Consider the following 23684-nt stretch of genomic DNA (forward strand, 5'->3'; position numbering starts at 1 on the left):
AAAACAAGTTACTGCGCATGACAGCGCGTGATCAAGGTGAAACCTGATTCACTGCGCATGTCAGTGCGTGATCATTCCAATTAATATTATAAAAAGTACTGACCTCCTCAGCGGGTAGGGACTTTCCAGACGATTCAAGTGGACGCACTTAGTCTGTGATGCTGACCGAGGAAAACCCCTTCCCGCTGATCGAGGTCCCCCGATGTGAAGGGTGATGCTACAATAACTCGGTAATTATTATTGATGCTGAAATCTTTCATGTCATAACTGTCGTTTTTAAATCAATGAGACTATTCATGTGCTATGTAAAACAAAATGATTGCTTGCTAAAATAAAAGATTGTCAATAATCTTTGCCTGGTTGGGATGCCAGTGAGCGCTACGTAAGTTAAGGTAAATAACCTATTTTGGGAGAAAATTTAGCAAGACATAAATTGGCGTAGTCGGCAGGATCTTTTTCAATATGTTTAAGAAACGAAAGGAAAAGCAGGAGGATGTAGTGGATGTGCCCGGTTGGACTGAGGCACCGTATAATGTATTGGCACATGAGTTGAGCAGTTCTGGACTGGCGGAACAGTGGTCTAGTAAGCTTAAAGGGAAGGTGCCGCAATTTTATATAATTTGCAAAAAAATAGTAAGTTACAAAACATGTTGTTTCAGCAAATGTTGTACTAACCAGGATTTATGGTTTGTTTGTAATAATGTTTTCATGTAGCCACTGGGCGCTGACATCTTGATTTGCAGATCTGTGGAGGACTCATACAGTCTGCAAATATGGCCGTCCCTGCACATAGGAAACTGCGGTCGGCTTCCGACCGCACATTGCAGCCTCAGTAGCAGAGAACTGGGCACGCCCCTGTGGGCTGCACCATTCACTGCTGTAGGTGTGGCTGGGCGCCATTTTACTGTAGCCCAGTGCTATCTGCTGAGCTCCACTTACCCTCTATCACAGGACCACTTGTGGCATAACGGGTCCTGTGTTGTGAGGAGAGGCTGAAGAAAAGGAGAAGGTGGTCAGCAGAGGAGAGAAGCGCTCACTGGAGCCGGAGGATGGAGAGTGGTGAGTGCGGGTGACTTTCATCTATGCTCCTCTGTCCTGCTTACTCCAGGCTCAGCCCTGTGCTTCTTGCTCCAGCGTCCTCCTGCTCTGTCTCCGCCTCCTCACTCACAGCCCCAGTGATCTCCGGTAATCTGACACCTTTGCTTTTATGGCTGTCTGAGGAGGACAGTGACTTATACAGGCCATAGTCTTGTGTATAATTGGGGGGGGCTGGAAGTTTCACCAGTGTGGGCATATCTGTAATACTGTCTGCTGAGCCGTGTATCTAATCCTCTCCTGTGTGATACTGCCTGCTGAGCCGTGCATCTAATCCTCTTCTGTGTGATACTGACTGCTGAGCCGTGCATCTAATCCTCTTCTGTGTGATACTGCCTGCTGAGCCGTGCATCTAATCCTCTTCTGTGTGATACTGCCTGCTGAGCCGTTTATCTAATCCTCTCCTGTGTGATACTGCCTGCTGAGCCGTGTATCTAACCCTATCCTGTGTGATACTGCCTGCTGAGCCGTGTATCTAATCCTCTCCTGTGTGATACTGACTGCTGAGCCGTGTATCTAATCCTCTCCTGTGTGATACTGACTGCTGAGCCGTGTATGTAATCCTATCCTGTGTGATACTGACTGCTGAGCCGTGTATCTAATCCTATCCTGTGTGATACTGTATTCTGAGCCGGGTATCTAATCCTCTCCTGTGTGATACTTTCTGCTGAGCCGTGTATCTAATCCTCTCCTGTGTGATACTGACTGCTGAGCCTTGTATCTAATCCTCTCCTGTGTGATACTGATTGCTGAGCCGTGCATCTAATCCTCTTCTGTGTGATACTGCCTGCTGAGCCGTGCATCTAATCCTCTTCTGTGTGATACTGCCTGCTGAGCCATGTATCTAATCCTCTCCTGTGTGATACTGCCTGCTGAGCCGTGTATCTAATCCTCTCCTGTGTGATACTGACTGCTGAGCCGTGTATGTAATCCTATCCTGTGTGATACTGACTGCTGAGCCGTGTATCTAATCCTATCCTGTGTGATACTGTATTCTGAGCCGTGTATCTAATCCTCTCCTGTGTGATGCTGCCTGCTGAGCCGTGTATCTAATCCTATCCCGTGTGATACTGCTCTCCTGAAATACTCTGTGCTGCTGTCACTCTGCTCCCAGAATCCTTGCTGCCTGCCATCCTCGGTGACCGAAGACCCCATTCCTCTCCTCAGATCCCGTCCTGGCGATGTGTGAAACCGAGGGGACAGGGGCCTGATGTATGGTGGAAGGAGCAGGGCGACAGCAGCACAGAGTATTTCAGGAGAGCAGTGTGCTGGTCTGTGGGGGGCGCCCTGTTCGGTGCCAGGGATTGTACAAAGAGCGCTGTGTTTTATTCACATGGATGGACCGTCTGCTTGTCTGCTCCACAGAAATCCAGGAAACATGTCTGCTGATTGATGGCCTGTTCTGATCCAGACTTTACATGCAAAGACAGTCAGTAACTTTGCAAGCCCCATCAAAATGGCTGCTCACTGTGTCTATAGATGTCATAGGTTTTTGTGCCAGATTTCAGTAGCTGCTCCCCCTAGTGTTAACAAGTGGAAATGCCAAACTTTTTAAAATTATTTTTCATATTTTGCAAAATTAAAAACAAACGATAATATTTTTTAAGAAAATGTAAACATTAATTCTTTACATTTTTTCAATTGCTGAAAAAATTTTTTTTGGATGGCACCTTCCCTTTAAAGGTAGTGAACCCACTGATGTTGTTAAAGTACTCAGGGGTGATGTAGAGTTTTTAGGACGGCGTATGTGGATTTGTTTTCCCTGCAAAGGCAGGTGATGCAGTTAACCCATGATGTTGTTGGTTTACTCATGGGGATCCCTGCAAAGGCAGGTGATGCAGATAACCCCTCGATGTTGTTTAGTTACTCGAGGTTTTCCCTGCAAAGGGAACCCATGATGTTGTTAATGTACTCATGGGTGTCCCCGCCAAGGCGGGTGATGTTGTGTCGCTTGGGCGACGAACTTGGATTCTGCTCAGTGCATATCGCGCGATGCATGAGCGGAATCAACAAATGCAGAGGAAGTGCTCTCAATTGGAACAAAAAGTTGCAGAGCTAGGAGGGCAGAAAGTGGTGCTGGATTGCAATACCCGTCTGCTCAAAGATAAGTTAGAGCATTACCAGAATATTGCAGAAAAGGCAGCTGTAAAAATAGCCCAAAATAAATATTGCAAGAGAAGAGGAAAAATTAATAAGGAAAAAAGGTATTCCCACAAAATTCAGAGGTCCAAAAATTAAAATTGCTGGACTAGGAGGACAGGTAATCACCGGAGTACAAACACAAGTTGCTTTGAAAATAGGAAACTTACCGATAAGAAATTACCGTGTTTTAGTAGTACCCATTCCAGAATATATATTGGAAATTGATGTTTTAAAAGGAATGACTTTAAATTTATCGGCTGGAAAATTCTCCTTTGGAGTAAAAATGGCAGAAATACAAATGAGACCTGTAACGATAGGAAAAGTAAAAATGCCCCCTGTACATATCCCTCCTGCTACTAAAATGGTGGCAATGAAACAGTATCGAATACCAGGGGGACACAAAGAGATTACTGAAACAATTAAAAATCTGGTGGACGCAGGAGTCATGCGTACCACTACTACTGCATGGAATAATCCAGTCTGGCCAGTTAAAAAGAGTGATGGCTCCTGGCGTATGACAGTGGATTACAGGGAATTGAACAAACATACTCCCCCCTTGACTGCGGCTGTACCGGACACTATCACCATTGTAGAAAATATTCAAACCCATGAAGGGACGTGGTATGCAGTGATAGACTTGGCTAATGCCTTCTTCACCATACCAATAGAGGAAAAGGCGCAGGATCAATTTGCTTTTACCTGGTTAGGTCGACAGTATACCATGACCAGATTGCCTCAAGGATGGCTTCATAGCCCTACTATTTGTCACCGGACGGTGGCAGAACATCTAGATCAGTTCTCCTTGCCCTCAGATATGCAAATTTCTCATTATATTGATGATATAATGATACAAGGAAATGAGGAGCAGGCAGTGAAATCACAATTGGAAAAACTTTTGGTGCATATGAGGAGCAAAGAATGGGAAATAAATGAGGCAAAGGTCCAAGGACCGGCTCAAGTTGTAAAATTCCTTGGAATCCAATGGAATAAAGGACATAGGGAAATCTTGCCACAAGCTAAACAGAAGATTATTAATTTCCCTACTCCCAAGTCTAAGCAAGAGACTCAATCTTATATTGGGCTATTTGGATTTTGGAGACAGCATATACCTCATTTAGGACAAATGCTGTCTCCTTTGTATAAAGTGACGAGGAAGAAATATGAATTCCATTGGGGGGGAAGAACAACAAACTGCTTTTGAGATGGTGAAAGAGGCCATACAACAAGCTGTAGATTTATGGCCAATGGCAGCGGGGAGTGTAGAATTGCATGTATCAGTACAAAATATGTATGCAAATTGGTCATTATGGCAAAAACAAGGGGGAAAAAGAGTTCCCTTAGGATTTTGGAATCGAAAACTCCCTGATGCTGGAGAAAAGTATACTCCATTAGAACAACAATTGCTAGCTTGTTATTGGGCATTGGTAGAAACAGAACAGCTAACTTTAGGACATGAAGTCTTATTAAGACCAACAATACCTATAATGCAATGGGTATTGTCTAACCCTAAAACCAATAGGGTAGGATATGCATAGGAACAAAGTATTATCAAATGGAAGTGGTATGTCTCTGAAAGAGCGAAAAAAAGGGGAAGGCGGGACCGCCACCCTCCATGAGAAAGTTGCAGAAATTGGGGATGACATAGTCAACCCACTTGAAAAAGCATCTATGATGGAGGAATCCCCTGTAAAATGGGGAAAAACCTATGAGGATCTAACTGCAGACCAGCAAGAGCATGCTTGGTTTACTGATGGTTCAGCTAGGTATGTAGGAGGGAAGAGACTATGGAAAAGTGTTGCTTATAATCCAAAGTTGGAAAAGCATCTCCAAATGGAAGGAGAGGGAAAAAGTAGTCAATATGCTGAACTATATGCTGTTTTCCTAGCAATAGCTTTTGAAAAAGGGAGACAATGTCATGTTTTCACTGACTCATGGTCAGTGGCAAATGGTTTAGCAACATGGATGATGGGATGGAAAAAGCATAATTGGATGATTCATGGTAAAGAAATTTGGGGTAGGGAAGTGTGGCAATATTTGGAGGAAATGGTGCAAGAGACACCTACCACTGTCTTTCATGTTGATGCTCATATGCCAATTGACTCACTTGAACGTTTGTTTAACTCTGAAGCAGATAAAGCAGCTGCTATTCGACAAAATACTACTGAGATTGATGCTGGAGAAAAAGAAGCATGGCTGCAAGGTACAGCCGTTTGGGCTCATCAGAAAAGCGGACATCTTGGAGAAAAAGCCACTTACAGGTGGGCCCAGGAGAGAGGTGTGCCTCTGACACTTGACATAATAAAACAAACTATACAACATTGCCCAATATGTCAACATTCACAAAAACGAGAGGTACCACACACCGTAATGGGACACATAGGCAGAGGCCAGTTACCTGCTCAGATATGGCAAATGGATTTCATCGGCCCTTTGTCAGAGAGTAGGGGGTGTAAGTATGTCTGTACTGCGGTAGATACATATTCAGGACTGATGGTGGGCTTTCCGTGTAAAGCAGCCACCCAATGGAGCACAGAGCGGACCTTAGAGATAATAACACAGTATTATGGGGTCCCCTTACAAATTCAAACTGATAATGGATCTCATTTCACTGGAGATGCCATTAAAAAATATGCTCAGGACAACAATATACAATGGGTATATCATATGCCTTACTATCCACAAGCAGCAGGTTTGGTGGAAAGAATGAATGGATTATTAAAATCCACATTGAGAAAACTTAATCAATCTGATACACAGTATGGACAATGGAGAGACAATTTGAGTGAGGCTTTACAGATAATTAACAACAGGCCTATCACAGACTCTATGACTCCTCTCATGAGGATGCTTACACCCAATCTCACCATACATGAGGCACACCTTATAAGGTCCGTCATATGGTGGAAAACTGATCAAGAAGCACGAATACCGGAACGAGCAACTCCACATTCAGCAGGTTTGGATTTGAGTGCATTGGAAACTGTTGTGATCCCACAGGGGAAAGTAAAACCAATAGCTACAGGATTGGGGTGTCAGATTCCAAAGGACCACTATGGACAGATAGCCACTAGGTCTAGTTTGGCATTAAAGGGGGCCATGGTGGTGGGAGGAGTCATAGATGCAGATTATCAAGGAGAAATCAAAGTATTGATGATAAATTTGGGGAATGAGCCTCTAATTTTGGAGAAAGGACAGCGTATTGCGCAAATGCTTTTGATTCCAATAAATTTGTCAGATGTGCAAGAGGGAACAGCCCCTTCAGAATTAACGATCAGAGGCTCAAAAGGTTTTGGCTCTTCTAACATCACTAATGTGGGAGCCAAAATCTGGGTTCAAAATACCCAAGGACCGCCTTCAGAGGCTGAAGTGATAGCAGTAGGCAAAGACCATACCCTGTTAATTATGAGGCCAGGAGTGGAAAAATGGGAATATATCCCACAAGAAAAATGTTATTTGAGAGAATAATGTTGATTATTGATTTCATAGATTCCAAATCTTCAAATATGGTTAAGTGGAATCCTTGGGCTCGCGTGTTTGGACAGCATCGGTGCCTGGACTCCTGGAATCTGTCTGACTACAAAATTCAGGAAGGAGTACGTTCCGAGGCCAGGAGATTGGAAGGAATACAACCGAACCACCCCGAATGAAAATGCCGGATGTGGAGGTTGGGGAAAACTCACCACAAGTGATTTTTGACGTTAATCTCACCATAACTGCAAAATATCCCCGACCGTGGTATTATAATGGGACTAAGTCTACTATATACTCAGCTGATAGTAATGACACTTTGAATATTCAAGCTGAAGATCATATTATTTGTTGGACGACTGAACAATTAACCTTTGATCAGTCGATATGGGATAATTATAGTTCAAAAGGGGAGAATAAAACTGAGTTCACTTTTACTTTAAACAAAACTATGATTATATTTTGTGGTAATGCCACCAATCGTCAGATGGTAGCGATGACAGGACAGAAATATCCGCCTTGTAATAATCACACGGGAACCTATAACGGAACAGGACTATGCTGTGGGATACCTAGTTTATCATGTGTATCATGGGGAAGGATACTCCGGGTGTATCTGATGTCACAGACTAAAGCTGATCCAGGACAGATGAAGAAGATTCCCACATCATGTGTAAAAACAGGAACTCAATCGCAGAAGACTGTCGTTGCAGCCAAAATAATCTTCCCACCTACTCCTGCATGCCATTATAGGGGTAAAAGGGCATGGTATGATACAGTATTGGGAGGAATCGGGGCTGTGACTGGGACTTTGAACTCATTTGATATTGAAACTTTGGCAAATAAAATGCATAATGCCGGAAAAGATATCCAAGATGCTTTGACTATACAAGGTAGATGGATGCCTACTATTTGGCGTCCTTGGAAGCAAGCATTACAAATGGATACTTTTCTTTTACAAATGAAAAATGTTTCAGATACTTTAAATTTAGAAATTAATACTAATGTTAGCATAATAGTTAACTGGACAATATGTACGCTGCAAGCTATATATCAAATTCAGCAGAAGAATAATATGCAAACTCAACTTATGACTGGGAATGAGTTAGTCTGGAGGACCGTATTTAAAAATACAATCCCCAAGGTTTCCTGGTTAAGAATAGAAGCTCCTAAGATGGTTTGCAACGACACTTTGTGTTCAGGACTATTGATTGTTTATAATGTAACCAATCAACAAGTAATGTGTAGATTTGTAGTGATGCCATTATTATTAGGTATTCCTGGACAACAGTGGTTATGGATGCCCAAGTTTAATGGGTTATATATTGATAAAAATAATCGTACTCATGATTTAAGTTTATGTGAGGATACTTTAGAGGGGAAAATTTGCAGGTTACAATCAGCCGTATATGAACCATGTTTGTTACAAAATACTATGAATGTATGTGAATTCATCATTTTGCCAACCTCATATAGAATGTTGATTGAAATAGCCCCACAAGAGGTATGTGTAATAACGGATGTTCCAATAATCTCTGGAATGATAGTACCTTATGTGGGATGCCTAAGAAATGTAACTGCACTACAATGGGAAAATCGAACTTTTCTGTTAAGCTCAGATGTAACAACTGCTGCCACTATTGAGTGGGAAACAACAACATTAGAAATCAATAATTGGGAGGTAAATTTAACGAAATTGAAACATATAATTGAACAATCAGAAGAAGGAAAATATATGATTACTCAATTAAATAGAACTATACAAATGCATGTGATAAGCACCACTATTATAGCAGATAAGATTGTAAAAATGGGATCGATTATTGCTGATGCTACCTCTCATCATTGGTATGATATTTTTCTAGGGTATTTGCCCTCAGCTACCAAATTATTGAATTGGCTGATTCATCCCGTGTTGGTGATGGCTATTGTAGTGATTCTATTATCCATATGGAATTGCTAGATAGCTTACAAAATGTGTTGCAAGAAACCACAAGTGCTCATGGTGTCCTATAAAAATGGCGTTTAAAAGACTGCAATCAAGGACCGATTGTGATACAAATGGGATATGCATGAGTGAGAGACTGGTATAGATAGGCATCCAGTCAATAAGATAGTGATTGCAGTACATTGAAACATCCATTTGGATACTATGGATTGTGACCGGAATCTGAACTTTTCCTACCATGAGGAGAGCACACACTCAGGAATGTGAAAAGCAACCACCTGCTCAGGCATTGTTGTGGGAGTTGGAAGGGAGGAATGTGAGAACCAAACCAACTGAGATAAAGGAGGAATGTGAAAAAAAACAAGTTACTGCGCATGACAGCGCGTGATCAAGGTGAAACCTGATTCACTGCGCATGTCAGTGCGTGATCATTCCAATTAATATTATAAAAAGTACTGACCTCCTCAGCGGGTAGGGACTTTCCAGACGATTCAAGTGGACGCACTTAGTCTGTGATGCTGACCGAGGAAAACCCCTTCCCGCTGATCGAGGTCCCCCGATGTGAAGGGTGATGCTACAATAACTCGGTAATTATTATTGATGCTGAAATCTTTCATGTCATAACTGTCGTTTTTAAATCAATGAGACTATTCATGTGCTATGTAAAACAAAATGATTGCTTGCTAAAATAAAAGATTGTCAATAATCTTTGCCTGGTTGGGATGCCAGTGAGCGCTACGTAAGTTAAGGTAAATAACCTAATTTGGGAGAAAATTTAGCAAGACAATTACATTTGCTACATGTCTACTTTGCATCTGTGTCATTTTTGTTAAACAGGAAGGTAGAAGGGTTAAAAGCTTATAAGCAACTTTTTCTCAACAAAATTTACAAAACCACTTTTTTCTTTTTAGGGACCACATGGCTTTGAAGTGACTGAGGAGCCTATGTGACAGAAAATATCTATATGTGACACCATTTTAACCACTTCATGACCGGAGGTATTTTCGTTTTAGCGTTTTCTTCTTTCGCTCCCCTTCCCAGAGCCATAACTTTTGTATTTTTTGGTCAATATCGTCATGTGAGGGCTTGTAGTTTTGAACGACACTATTGATTTAAACATATCATTTACTGGAAAATAGGAAAAAAAATTCCAAATGGGGTGAACTTGCAAAAAAGTGCAATCCCACAGTTGTTTTTTGTTTAGTTTCTTTTTTTTTACTAGGTTCACTAAATGCTAAAACTGACCTGCCAAAATGATTCTCCAGGTCATTACGAGTTCATAGACTCCAAACATGTCTAGGTTATTTTTTATGTAAGTATCATAGAAAAAGTATCATAGAAAAATAGCCTAGAAAGAGGCACTTCCAGATAACAATAAATCCCAAAAACAGATATCCTAAGTCATACTACAAGACTCGTTAAAGGGTTGATTGTGACTTGTAGGATCGCTACTACCAATAGGTGGCGCTGTAGAGTAAAAGTCCTCTTTCTTTCTGAAGAGGCAATTTGCAAAAACAGATAGGAAGCTAAAAATACATATGTTTGGATCCTATCAGTTCATATACAAAAAAATGCTGCAGGAGTATTTATACTGGCCAGATAATAAAGAGGGAAAAAAGAAGCTGCTGCAGATAGAGTATCGTACCTTATCAGCCTGGGCACCCCTGAAGCACACTCCCTCTGGAAGAAGCCCAAATCGCGAAACGCGCATCAGGAGTGCCCAGGCTGATAAGGTACGATACTCTATCTGCAGCAGCTTCTTTTTTCCTCTTTATTATCTAGCCAGTAACAAGGGATATGATTATATGTACTGCACTATGCACTTTTTTTACGGCCGATTTGCGCTGTGGCCATCACAAATAGGAATCCAGCTGATCTGTAACTCTTGAGGTTTTTTGATTTAAGACCTTTTTTGTTCGTTTGTAATATGGAGATATCGAAGGAGATTTTTATATAGGAAGCTTTGATTATTAGATTCTATTCACTAATATGACACTCCTCCTTATAAATACTCATGCAGCATTTTTTTGTATATGAACTGATAGGATCCAAGCATATATGTATTTTTGAAACCCATATGTACCTATATCAAGGCCTGTCTTCTATTATTTTCTTGTTATTATAGTGGTTTGAAAAAACCACTATATTGTAATCCGAACGCTGCTAACTTATTCTTCTTCTTCTTCTTATTATTATTAAGTTGATTTCCGCAATTAATGCAGCCCGAACCGCTTCACACACAGACTCCGTTGAGGTGTCGTTTCGAAGCCAGCGTCCATGAGAGGTGTGCTAAGTATTTTTCGTGTCGATCGGATTTGTAGTTTTTGCGCAATTTGCGTTTGAAAATTTTTTTTCCCGTCATTGGAATGCACTGTCTCCAATGCATTTCAATAGGAAATGGCAAAACGTGCCCTGAGGCGATTGAAATGACAGTTGAGCTCATTGATATGCGCAGGCAGACCCAGTTACTATGCCAACGCCTACGAACTTCACTTGAACCCCAGCACAGAGCCTCTGCCACATAATATCAGCTCTTAAAGCGAAACTCACAGAACAAATGCAAATCTAGCTTTATCACATGACACATGCCCCTGAGAGAGAATGTGTGCGCCAAAGTGGATTTAAAAGAAGCCAAGTGAGCCAAACTAGCTCTTAAAGGGCCAACGCGCCAAAGTGATTGTTAAAGGGCCAGCGCACCCAAATGAGTCTTAAAGGGCCGACACACCAAATCGGAGGCTGATCGACCCCGGCCTCCAAATCGGAGGCTGATCGACCCCGGCCTCCAAATCGGAGGCTGATCGACCCCGGCCTCCAAATCGGAGGCTGATCGACCCCGGCCTCCAAATCGGAGGCTGATCGACCCCGGCCTCCAAATCGGAGGCTGATTGACCCCGGCCTCCAAATCGGAGGCTGATCGACCCCGGCCTCCAAATCGGAGGCTGATCGACCCCGGCCTCCAAATCGGAGGCTGAGCCACCCCGGCCTCCAAATCGGAGGCTGAGCCACCCCGGCCTCCAAATCGGAGGCTGAGCCACCCCGGCCTCCAAATCGGAGGCTGAGCCACCCCGGCCTCCAAATCGGAGGCTGAGCCACCCCGGCCTCCAAATCGGAGGCTGAGCCACCCCGGCCTCCAAATCGGAGGCTGAGCCACCCCGGCCTCCAAATCGGAGGCTGATCCACCCCGGCCTCCAAATCGGAGGCTGATCGACCCAGGCCTCCAAATCGGAGGCTGATCGACCCAGGCCTCCAAATCGGAGGCTGATCGACCCAGGCCTCCAAATCGGAGGCTGATCCACCCCGGCCTCCAAATCGGAGGCTGATCGACCCAGGCCTCCAAATCGGAGGCTGATCCACCCCGGCCTCCAAATCGGAGGCTGATCCACCCCGGCCTCCAAATCGGAGGCTGATCGACCCAGGCCTCCAAATCGGAGGCTGAGCCACCCCGGCCTCCAAATCGGAGGATGAGTCACCCCGGCCTCCAAATAGGAGGCTGAGCCACCCCGGCCTCCAAATCGGAGGCTGATCCACCCCGGCCTCCAAATCGGAGGCTGATCGACCCCGGCCTCCAAATCGGAGGCTGATCCACCCCGGCCTCCAAATCGGAGGCTGATCGACCCCGGCCTTCAAATAGGAGGCTGAGCCACCCCGGCCTCCAAATAGGAGGCTGAGCCACCCCGGCCTCCAAATAGGAGGCTGAGCCACCCCGGCCTCCAAATCGGAGGCTGATCCACCCCGGCCTCCAAATCGGAGGCTGATCCACCCAGGCCTCCAAATCGGAGGCTGATCCACCCCGGCCTCCAAATCGGAGGCTGATCCACCCAGGCCTCCAAATCGGAGGCTGATCCACCCCGGCCTCCAAATCGGAGGCTGATCCACCCCGGCCTCCAAATCGGAGGCTGATCCACCCCGGCCTCCAAATCGGAGGCTGAGCCACCCCGGCCTCCAAATCGGAGGCTGAGCCACCCCGGCCTCCAAATCGGAGGCGAGCCACCCCGGCCTCCAAATCGGAGGCTGATCCACCCCGGCCTCCAAATCGGAGGCTGATCCACCCCGGCCTCCAAATCGGAGGCTGATCCACCCCGGCCTCCAAATCGGAGGCTGATCGACCCCGGCCTCCAAATCGGAGGCTGAGCCACCCCGGCCTCCAAATCGGAGGCTGATCGACCCCGGCCTCCAAATCGGAGGCTGATCGACCCCGGCCTCCAAATCGGAGGCTGAGCCACCCCGGCCTCCAAATCGGAGGCTGATCGACCCCGGCCTCCAAATCGGAGGCTGATCGACCCCGGCCTCCAAATCGGAGGCTGAGCCACCCCGGCCTCCAAATCGGAGGCTGAGCCACCCCGGCCTCCAAATCGGAGGCTGATCCACCCCGGCCTCCAAATCGGAGGCTGATCCACCCCGGCCTCCAAATCGGAGGCTGAGCCACCCCGGCCTCCAAATCGGAGGCTGAGCCACCCCGGCCTCCAAATCGGAGGCTGAGCCACCCCGGCCTCCAAATCGGAGGCTGAGCCACCCCGGCCTCCAAATCGGAGGCTGATCGACCCCGGCCTCCAAATCGGAGGCTGATCGACCCCGGCCTCCAAATCGGAGGCTGAGCCACCCCAGCCTCCAAATCGGAGGCTGAGCCACCCCGGCCTCCAAATCGGAGGCTGAGCTATCCCGGCCTCCAAATCGGAGGCTGAGCCACCACGGCCTCCAAATCGGAGGCTGAGCCACCCGGTCTCCAAATCGGAGGCTCATCGACCCCGGCCTCCAAATCGGAAGCTCATCGACCCCTGCCTCCAAATCTGAGGCTCTTTGACCTCGGCCTCCAAATCGGAAGCTCAACGACCCCGACCTCCAAATTGGAGGCTGAGCGACCCCAGCCTCCAAATCTTACCCAGAGTGGCCCCACCCACCAAATCAAACCCAGAGAGGCCCTGCCCACCAAATAGGACCCTGAGGGGCCCCGCCCACCAAATCGGACCCTGTGGGGCCCCGCCCACCAAATCGGACCCTGAGAGGCCCCGCCCACCAAATTGGACCCTGAGTGGTCCCGACCACCAAATTGGACCCAGAGTGGTCCCGCCCACCAAATTGGACCCAGTGGGGCTTCGCCCACAAAATCAGACCCAGAGGGGCCCTTGCCACAAAATCAGACCCTGAGGGGCCGCGGCCACAAAATCGGACCCTGATGGGCCCCAGTCACAAAATTGGACCCTGATAGGCCCCGGCCACAAAATCGGACCCTGAGGGGCCCCAACCACAAAATCGGACCCTGAGGGGACCCAACCACAAAATTGGACCCTGAGAGGCCCCGCCCACCAAATTGGACCCAGAGTGGTCCCGCCCACCAAATTGGACCCAGAGGGGCCCCACCCACAAAATCGGACCCAGAGGGGCCCCTGCCACAAAATCGGACCCTGAGGGGCGGCGGCCACAAAATCAGACCCTGAGGGGCCGCGGCCACAAAATCGGACCCTGAGGGGCCCCAACCACAAAATCGGACCCTGAGGGGACCCAACCACAAAATCGGACCCTGAGGGGCCCCTGACACTAAATCGGACCCTGAGGGGCCCCTGACACTAAATCGGACCCTGAGGGGCCCCGGCCACAAAATCGGACCCTGAGGGGCCCAACCCACAAAATCGGACCCTGAGGGGCCCTGCCCACCAAATTGGACCCTGAGGGGCCCCGCCCACCAAATCGGACCCTGAGAGGCCCCACCCACAAAATCGGACCCTAACGGGCCCCGGCCACAAAATCGGACCCTGAGGGGCCCCACCCACAAAATTGGACCCTGAGGGGTTCCGGCCACAAAAATCGGATCCTGAGTGGCCCCGGCCACAAAATCGGACCCTGAGGGTCCCCGGCCACAAAATCGGACCCTGAGGGGCCCCACCCACAAAATCGGACCCTGAGGGGCCCCACCCACAAAATCAGGCCCTGAGGGGCCCCACCCACAAAATCAGACCCTGAGGCCAAAGTGGCCCCTGAGAGGCACCCACAGTTAAATCGTATCCTGACTTGAAAGTCTTGCAGGGGCAGCAGGCAAGTCTCTCTTAAAGGGGCAGCCCGGGCACCATTTCAAACCACTATCTGTACTTCCTTCAGGAAATACACATCTAGTATTAATGTTGTAATCCGAATGCTGCTAACTTATTCTTATTATTCAGTTGATTTCCGCAATTAATGTGGCCTGAACCGCTACACGCACAGACTCCTTTGAGGTGTCGTTTCGAAGCCAGCATCCACGAGAGGTGTGCTAAGCAATTTTCGTGTCGATCGGATTTGTAGTTTTTGCGCGATTTGTGTTTGAAATTTTTTTTTTTCCCGTCATTGGAATGCACTGTCTCAATGCTTTTCAATGGGGAAATTTTGCCATAGAGAAAGCATGCCCTGAGGCCATTCAAATGGCAGTTAAGCTCATTGATATGCACAGGCAGACCCAGTTACTATGCCAACACCTACGAACTTTACAGGATGCCCCCAGGACACAGTTTCTGGCAGATAATATCAGCTCTTAAAGCGAAACCCACAGCACAAATGCAAATCTAGCTTCATCACATGACGCATGCCCCTGAGAGAGAATGTACGCCAAAGTGGATTTAGGAGCCCAGTGCGCCAAACTAGCTCTTAAATGGGCGACGCGCCTAAGTGATTCTTAAAGGGCCGGCGCATTAAAATGAGCCTTAAAGGGCCGGCGCGCCAAATTGAAAGCTGAGTGACCCCAGGCTCCAAATCGGAGGCTGATCGACCCTGGCCTACAAATCGGAGGCTGAGCCACCCAGGCCTCCAAATCGGACCCAGAATGGCCCTGCCCACCAAATCGGACCCTGAGGGGCCCCGCCCACCAAATCAGACCCTGAGGGTCCCCTCCCACCAAATCGGACCCAGAGTGGCCCCGCCCACCAAATTGGACCCAGAGTGGCCCAGCCCACCAAATCTGACCCTAAGGGGCCCCGCCCACCTAATCGGACCGAGAGCGGCCTCGCCCATCAAATCAGACCCTGAGGGGCCCCGCCCATCAAATCAGACCCTGAGGGGCCCCGCCCACCAAATTGGACCCTGAGGGGCCCCGCCCACCAAACCGGACCCTGAGGGGCCCCGCCCACCAAATCGGTCCCAGAGTGGCCCCGCCCACCAATTCAAGCCCTGAGGAGCTCAGTCCACTGAATCGGATCCTGAGGTGCCCCACCCACCATATCAGACCCTGAGGGGCCCCACAGGCCAAAGTGGCCCCTGAGAGGCACCCACAGGTAAAACAGATCCTGAGTTGAAAGTCTTGCAGGGGCAGCAGACAAGTCTCTCTTAAAGTGGCAGCCCGGGCACCATTTCAAACCACTATCTGTATTTCCTTCAGGAAATGCACATCTAGTATTATTATTACTATTCAGTTGATTTCTGCAATTAATGCAGCCCGAACCGCTACACGCACAGACTCCGTTGAGGTGTCGTTTTGAAGCCAGCGTTCACGAGAGGTGTGCTAAGTATTTTTCATGTCGATCAGATTTATAGTTTTTGCGCAATTTGTGTTTGAAAAAACATTTTCCTGTCATTGGAATGCACTGTCTCAATGCATTTCAATTGGAAAATTTTGCCATAGGGAAAACATGCGGCAGTCGTGAGGCGATTCAAATGGCAGTTAAGCTCATTGATATGCGCAGGCAGACAGTTACTATGCCAACGTCTACGAACTTTACATGATCCCACAGGGCCGACGCACCAAAATGAGTCTTAAAGGGCTGGCGCGCCAAATCGAAAGCCGAGTGACCCCAGGCTCCAAATCTGAGGCTGATTGACCGCGGCCTACATATAGGACCTAGAGTGGCCCTGCCCACCAGATCGGACTCTGTGGGGCCCCGCCCACCAAATTGGACCCAGAATGTCCCCGCCCACCAAATTGGACCCAGAGTGGCCCCGCCCACCAAATCGAACCCAGAGTGGCCCCGCCCACAAAATCAGACCCTGAGGCCAAAGTGGCCCCTGAGAGGCACCCACAGTTAAATCGTATCCTGACTTGAAAGTCTTGCAGGGGCAGCAGGCAAGTCTCTCTTAAAGGGGCAGCCCGGGCACCATTTCAAACCACTATCTGTACTTCCTTCAGGAAATACACATCTAGTATTAATGTTGTAATCCGAATGCTGCTAACTTATTCTTATTATTCAGTTGATTTCCGCAATTAATGTGGCCTGAACCACTACACGCACAGACTCCTTTGAGGTGTCGTTTCGAAGCCAGCATCCACGAGAGGTGTGCTAAGCAATTTTCGTGTCGATCGGATTTGTAGTTTTTGCGCGATTTGTGTTTGAAATTTTTTTTTCCCGTCATTGGAATGCACTGTCTCAATGCTTTTCAATGGGGAAATTTTGCCATAGAGAAAGCATGCCCTGAGGCCATTCAAATGGCAGTTAAGCTCATTGATATGCACAGGCAGACCCAGTTACTATGCCAACACCTACGAACTTTACAGGATGCCCCCAGGACACAGTTTCTGGCAGATAATATCAGCTCTTAAAGCGAAACCCACAGCACAAATGCAAATCTAGCTTCATCACATGACGCATGCCCCTGAGAGAGAATGTACGCCAAAGTGGATTTAGGAGCCCAGTGCGCCAAACTAGCTCTTAAATGGGCGACGCGCCTAAGTGATTCTTAAAGGGCCGGCGCATTAAAATGAGCCTTAAAGGGCCGGCGTGCCAAATTGAAAGCTGAGTGACCCCAGGCTCCAAGTCGGAGGCTGATCGACCCTGGCCTACAAATCGGAGGCTGAGCCACCCAGGCCTCCAAATCGGACTCAGAATGGCCCCGCCCACCAAATCGGACCCTGAGGGGCCCCGCCCACCAAACCAGACCCTGAGGGTCCCCTCCCACCAAATCGGACCCAGAGTGGCCCCGCCCACCAAATTGGACCCAGAGTGGCCCAGCCCACCAAATCTGACCCTAAGGGGCCCCGCCCACCTAATCGGACCGAGAGCGGCCTCGCCCATCAAATCAGACCCTGAGGGGCCCCGCCCATCAAATCAGACCCTGAGGGGCCCCGCCCACCAAATTGGACCCTGAGGGGCCCCGCCCACCAAACCGGACCCTGAGGGGCCCCGCCCACCAAATCGGTCCCAGAGTGGCCCCGCCCACCAATTCAAGCCCTGAGGAGCTCAGTCCACTGAATCGGATCCTGAGGTGCCCCACCCACCATATCAGACCCTGAGGGGCCCCACAGGCCAAAGTGGCCCCTGAGAGGCACCCACAGGTAAAACAGATCCTGAGTTGAAAGTCTTGCAGGGGCAGCAGGCAAGTCTCTCTTAAAGTGGCAGCCCGGGCACCATTTCAAACCACTATCTGTATTTCCTTCAGGAAATGCACATCTAGTATTATTATTACTATTCAGTTGATTTCTGCAATTAATGCAGCCCGAACCGCTACACGCACAGACTCCGTTGAGGTGTCGTTTTGAAGCCAGCGTTCACGAGAGGTGTGCTAAGTATTTTTCATGTCGATCAGATTTATAGTTTTTGCGCAATTTGTGTTTGAAAAAACATTTTCCTGTCATTGGAATGCACTGTCTCAATGCATTTCAATTGGAAAATTTTGCCATAGGGAAAACATGCGGCAGTCGTGAGGCGATTCAAATGGCAGTTAAGCTCATTGATATGCGCAGGCAGACAGTTACTATGCCAACGTCTACGAACTTTACATGATCCCACAGGGCCGACGCACCAAAATGAGTCTTAAAGGGCTGGCGCGCCAAATCGAAAGCCGAGTGACCCCAGGCTCCAAATCTGAGGCTGATTGACCCCGGCCTACATATAGGACCTAGAGTGGCCCTGCCCACCAGATCGGACTCTGTGGGGCCCCGCCCACCAAATTGGACCCAGAATGTCCCCGCCCACCAAATTGGACCCAGAGTGGCCCCGCCCACCAAATCTGACCCAGAGTGGCCCCGCCCACCAAATCTGACCCAGAGTGGCCTCGCCCACCAAATCGGACACTGAGGAGCCCCAACCACAAAATCGGGCCCTAAGGTGCCCCACCAACAAAATCGGACCCTGAGGGGCCTCGGCCACAAAATCGGACCCTGAGGGGCCCCAATCACAAAATTGGACACTGAGGGGCCCCGCCCACCAAATCGAACCCAGAGTGGCCCCGCCCACCAAATCTGACCCAGAGTGGCCTCGCCCACCAAATCGGACACTGAGGAGCCCCACCCACAAAATCGGGCCCTAAGGGGCCCCACCCACAAAATCGGACCCTGAGGGGCCTCGACCACAAAATCGGACACTGAGGGACCCCAACCACAAAATTGGACCCTGAGGGGCCCCACCCACAAAATCGGACCCCGAGGGGCCACACCCACAAAATCGGAGCCTGAGGGATCCCCACCAACAATTCAAGCCCTGAGGAGCCCAGGCCAAGGAATCAGATCCTGAGGCCCCCCACCACCAAATCAGACCGAGGCCAAAGTGGCCCCGGAGAGGCACTCACAGTTAAAACAGATCCTGAGTTGAAAGTCTTGCAGGGGCAGCAGGCAAGTCTCTCTTAAAGGGGCAGCCCGGGCACCATTTCAAACCACTATCTGTACTTCCTTCAGGAAATACACATCCAGTTGATTTTAATATTTGTTTAAATAAAATTGTATTTTAAGGCATTTAGCTTCCTATCTGTTTTTGGGATTTACTTTTTATGTAAGTGGTAAAATTTTTTTCAAACTTTGTTAAAAAAAAAAAAAAAAAAAATATTGCACCATTTTCCGATAGCTGTAGTCTCCATTTTTTTGTGATCTTGGGTTGGCTGAAGGCTTACTTTTTGCGCGCCGAGCTGACATTTTTAATGATACCATTTTGGTGCAGATATGATCTTTCGATCGCCCGTTATTATATTTTAATGCAATGTCGCGGAGACCAAAAAAACAATTCTGGCGTTTTTACGTTTTTTTCTTGTTATGCCGTTTAGCGATCAGGTTAATCCTCCTTTTCACTGATAGATCGGGTGATTCTGAACGCGGCGACACCAAACGTGTATGTTTGATTTTTTTTTTTTTTTTTTTTAAATTTTGAATGGTGTGAAAGGAGGGTGATTTGAACGCTTATATATATTTTTTAAATATTTTTAAAACTTTTTTTTTTTTTTTTTAACTTTTGGCATGCTTCAATACTCTTCATGGGAGACTAGAAGCTGCCATAACCCCATAGGGTCTGCTACATACAGGCGATTATCAAACCACCTGTATGTAGCACGACAGGGGCATTTAATGGGTTAATAGGCGCAGGTGGATCGCGATTCCACTCACAGTTGTTCCGGAAAAATGTCAGCTGTTCAAAACAACTGTCATGTGTCGGGAAAGATGTGGTCTCACCGCCGGAGCCCACATGAAAGGGAGGGTGTCCGACTATAGGAAATGGACCACGCAATTTGTTGTACAATTTCTCCTGAGTATGCAGATACCCAATATGTGGTGGAAAACTACTGTTTGGGTGCACGGCAGGGATCGGAAGGGAAGGAGCACCCTTCAACTTTTGGAGTGTAATGGCTGGAATATACAGCTGATGCCATGTCAAGTTTGAAGAGCCGCTGATGTGCCTTAACGATCTAAATCCCCCACAAGTGACCCCCATTTTGGAAACTACAAACCCTAAAGGAACTTATGTGTGGTAAGCATCTTGAACTCACAGATGCATCACAGAATTTTAGAACATTGATCCATGAAAATGAAAAACTACATTTTTTAGTAAAAATGTTGCTTTAGCCCCAGATTTATCCTATTAACAAGGGTAACATGAGAAAATGGACCCCAAGATATATTGTGCGATTTCTCCTGAGTACGCAGATACATGTAGTAGAAAACTACTGTTTGGGCGGGGCTCGGAAGAGAAGGAGCGCCAATTGAATACTGGAGCACAATTTTGGCTGGAATTGACTGTGGATCCCATGTCACATTTGAAGAGCCCCTGACATGCCAAACCAGCATTTGTGGGGGACAAATGACCACATTTTGGAAACTACACTTCTTGAGGAATTCATTTAGGGGTGTAGTGAGCATTTTGAACCCTCATGAGACTCACAGAATTGTATAACATTGGGCTGAGTCAATAGAAAATTACCATTTTTTCCCCTAAATGTTGCTTTAGCCTTAAGTTTCTAATTTTCAAAATGGATAATAGGAAAAAATGGACAGTATAATTTGCTACATGATTTCTCTGGAGTATGCCAATGCCAGATATGTGGTCAAAAACTACTTTTGAAGCACAGAAGGGAAGGGGAGTCATATTGGAGTTCAGATTGTGTTGGAATGATTTGTCACATTTTCAGAGGCCCTGATGTCCCACAACAGAATCCCCAATAAGTGACATCATTTTACAAACTACACTTCTCACCGCATTCATTTTGGAGTGCAGGGAAAATAATGACATCACATGTGCCTCACAGAATTTTATTCTATTGAGCGATGAAGGAAGATTAACTACTGGTATTTTTCGGATTATAACACACATTTTTTTCCCCACAATGAGGGAGTAAAATGGGGGGGGGGTGTCTTATAATCCGAATGTAGCTTACTTTTTGTGGTGGAGTGGGGTCATAGAAGGTTGCTGCAGTAGTCGATGCATGGTCACAGGGTGCCCAGAAGAAATGTAGGCAAAACGGCATTCAGTGTGGGTAGGACACAGCAGCTGCTTTTCCCTTTGAGGGCTCTTGATCTAGGGTAATATACCTGTTCTTGTCACCCTATATTGATTGTTTGCTACCTAGGGTTGGCAATGTGCTATTCAGACACTAGTAAGGCATTTTCTTATTACCATTGATATTGCACTTGCACTTTGATTACCATATATAGCCATGTTTTTGCTAAATTTTGCCTACATGCTTATATGCATTTTTCAGCTCCATGAACCTCTTGAGTCTTTTTGCACTTGCATTTTATCATTATGCTTTGGATATGTTTGCATATATAAAAATTCTATCTTACTACTTGGATTGATAATGCATGGCTTTTGTTCCCCCCACCCTCTTTTTGGATGTCTATTGCCCTGTCTTTTTTTACTGGTTTCTCTTTATATATCAATTAATAAAATAATTTTAAATTATCTAGCTTGAATCTTTTTATATCTGACAGTTTATTTACTTGCTTTAACAGGTACAGGTTGTGAATCAAAACCTACTTAAGGGGGTTTTACACATAGCGATATCGCTAGCAATATCGCTAAAACGTCACTGGTATTGGATATCGCTATGTGTGATACTTACCTCCGACCGGCTCCCCCGCTGTCCATCGCTGATCGCGCGAGAATGTCTGGCTCCATTTCTCGTCGTCTGCTTCCTGCTGGGGCTTCCTGCTATGTGCGACGAGCGACGCTGGCGGGAGGACGTCAGGATCGCTGTGTGTGAAAGGTGAGTATCGTGCGCTGCATCGCTGTGAGGTCTGCCTGTGTGACAGCTCACTAGCGATCATTTAGCGATGCACCAGCGATCCTGACCGGGTGCATCACTAAATGTAAAAGGGCCTTTAGACTCCTGCCAGCTAACGACCTTAAATATGCAAGCTTTATATGTACATAATAGTATAATTGTGAAATGAAAGCTAATGAATACAAATAAAGAACTCCTCCAAGGTAAGGCCCCAGGACCTGATGGACTTACATATCTATTTACAGTTGTGGCTAAAAGTATTGACACCCCTGCAATTCTGTCAGATAATACTCAGTTTCTTCCTGAAAATGATTGCAAACACAAATTCTTTGGTATTATCTTCATTTAATTTGTCTTAAATGAAAAAACACAAAAGAGAATGAAGCAAAAAGCAAAACACTGATCATTTCACACAAAACTCAAAAAAATGGGCCAGACAAAAGTATTGGCACCCTCAGCCTAATACTTGGTTGCACAATCTTTATCCAAAATAACTGCGACCAACCGCTTTCGGTAACCATCAATGAGTTTCTTACAATGCTCTGCTGGAATTTTAGACCATTCTTCTTTGACAAACTGTTCCAGGTCCCTGATATTTGAACGGTGCCTTCTCCAAACTGCCATTTTTAGATCTCTACACAGGTGTTCTATGGGATTCAGGTCTGGACTCATTGCTGGCCACCTTAGAAGTCTCCAGTGCTTTCTCTCAAACCATTTTCTAGTGCTTTTTGAAGTGTGTTTTGGGTCATTGTCCTGCTGGAAGACCCATGACCTCTGAGGGAGACCCAGCTTTCTCACACTGGGCCCTATATTATGCAGCAAAATTTGTTGGTAGTCTTCTGACTTCATAATGCCATGCACACAGTCAAGCAGTCCAGTGCCAGAGGCAGAAAAGCAACCCCAAAACATCAGGGAACCGCCGCCATGTTTGACTGTAGGGACCGTGTTCTTTTCTTTGAATGCCTCTTTTTGTCTCCTGTAAACTCTATGTTGATACCTTTGCCCAAAAAGCTCTACTTTTGTCTCATCTGACCAGAGAATATTCTTCCAAAACGTTTTAGGCTTTTTCAGGTAAGTTTTGGCAAACTCCAGCCTGGCTTTTTTATGTCTCGGGGTAAGAAGTGGGGTCTTCCTGGGTCTCCTACCATACAGTCCCTTTTCATTCACATGCCGACGGATAGTACGGGTTGACACTGTTGTACCCTCGGACTGCAGGGCAGCTTGAACTTGTTTGGATGTTAGTCGAGGTTCTTTATCCAACATCCGCACAATCTTGCGTTGAAATCTCTTGTCAATTTTTCTTTTCCGTCCACAACGAGGGAGGTTAGTCACAGTGCCATGGGCTTTAAACTTCTTGATGACACTGTGCACGGTAGACACAGGAACATTCAGGTCTTTGGAGATGGACTTGTAGCCTTGAGATTGCTCATGCTTCCTCACAATTTGGTTTCTCAAGTCCTCAGACAGTTCTTTGGTCTTCTTTCTTTTCTCCATGCTCAATGTGGTACACACAAGGACACAGGACAGAGGTTGAGTCAACTTTAATCCATGTCAACTGGCTGCAAGTGTGATTTAGTTATTGCCAACACCTGTTAGGTGCCACAGGTAAGTTACAGGTGCTGTTAATTACACAAATTAGAGAAGCATCACA

General features: G+C 47.0%; 1 protein-coding gene across 8 annotated transcripts in view; it reads right to left on the reverse strand.

Moving 5' to 3' along the window:
• Window positions 1–23684, reverse strand: part of TNRC18 (trinucleotide repeat containing 18) — a 753175-nt gene that overhangs the window by 161553 nt on the left and 567938 nt on the right. The window lies entirely within an intron of this gene.

The sequence above is a fragment of the Dendrobates tinctorius genome, unplaced genomic scaffold (assembly GCF_039654945.1).
Source record: "Dendrobates tinctorius isolate UK_male_01 unplaced genomic scaffold, ASM3965494v1 ptg000254l, whole genome shotgun sequence".
In the NCBI taxonomy this organism is placed as follows: Eukaryota; Metazoa; Chordata; class Amphibia; order Anura; family Dendrobatidae; genus Dendrobates; species Dendrobates tinctorius.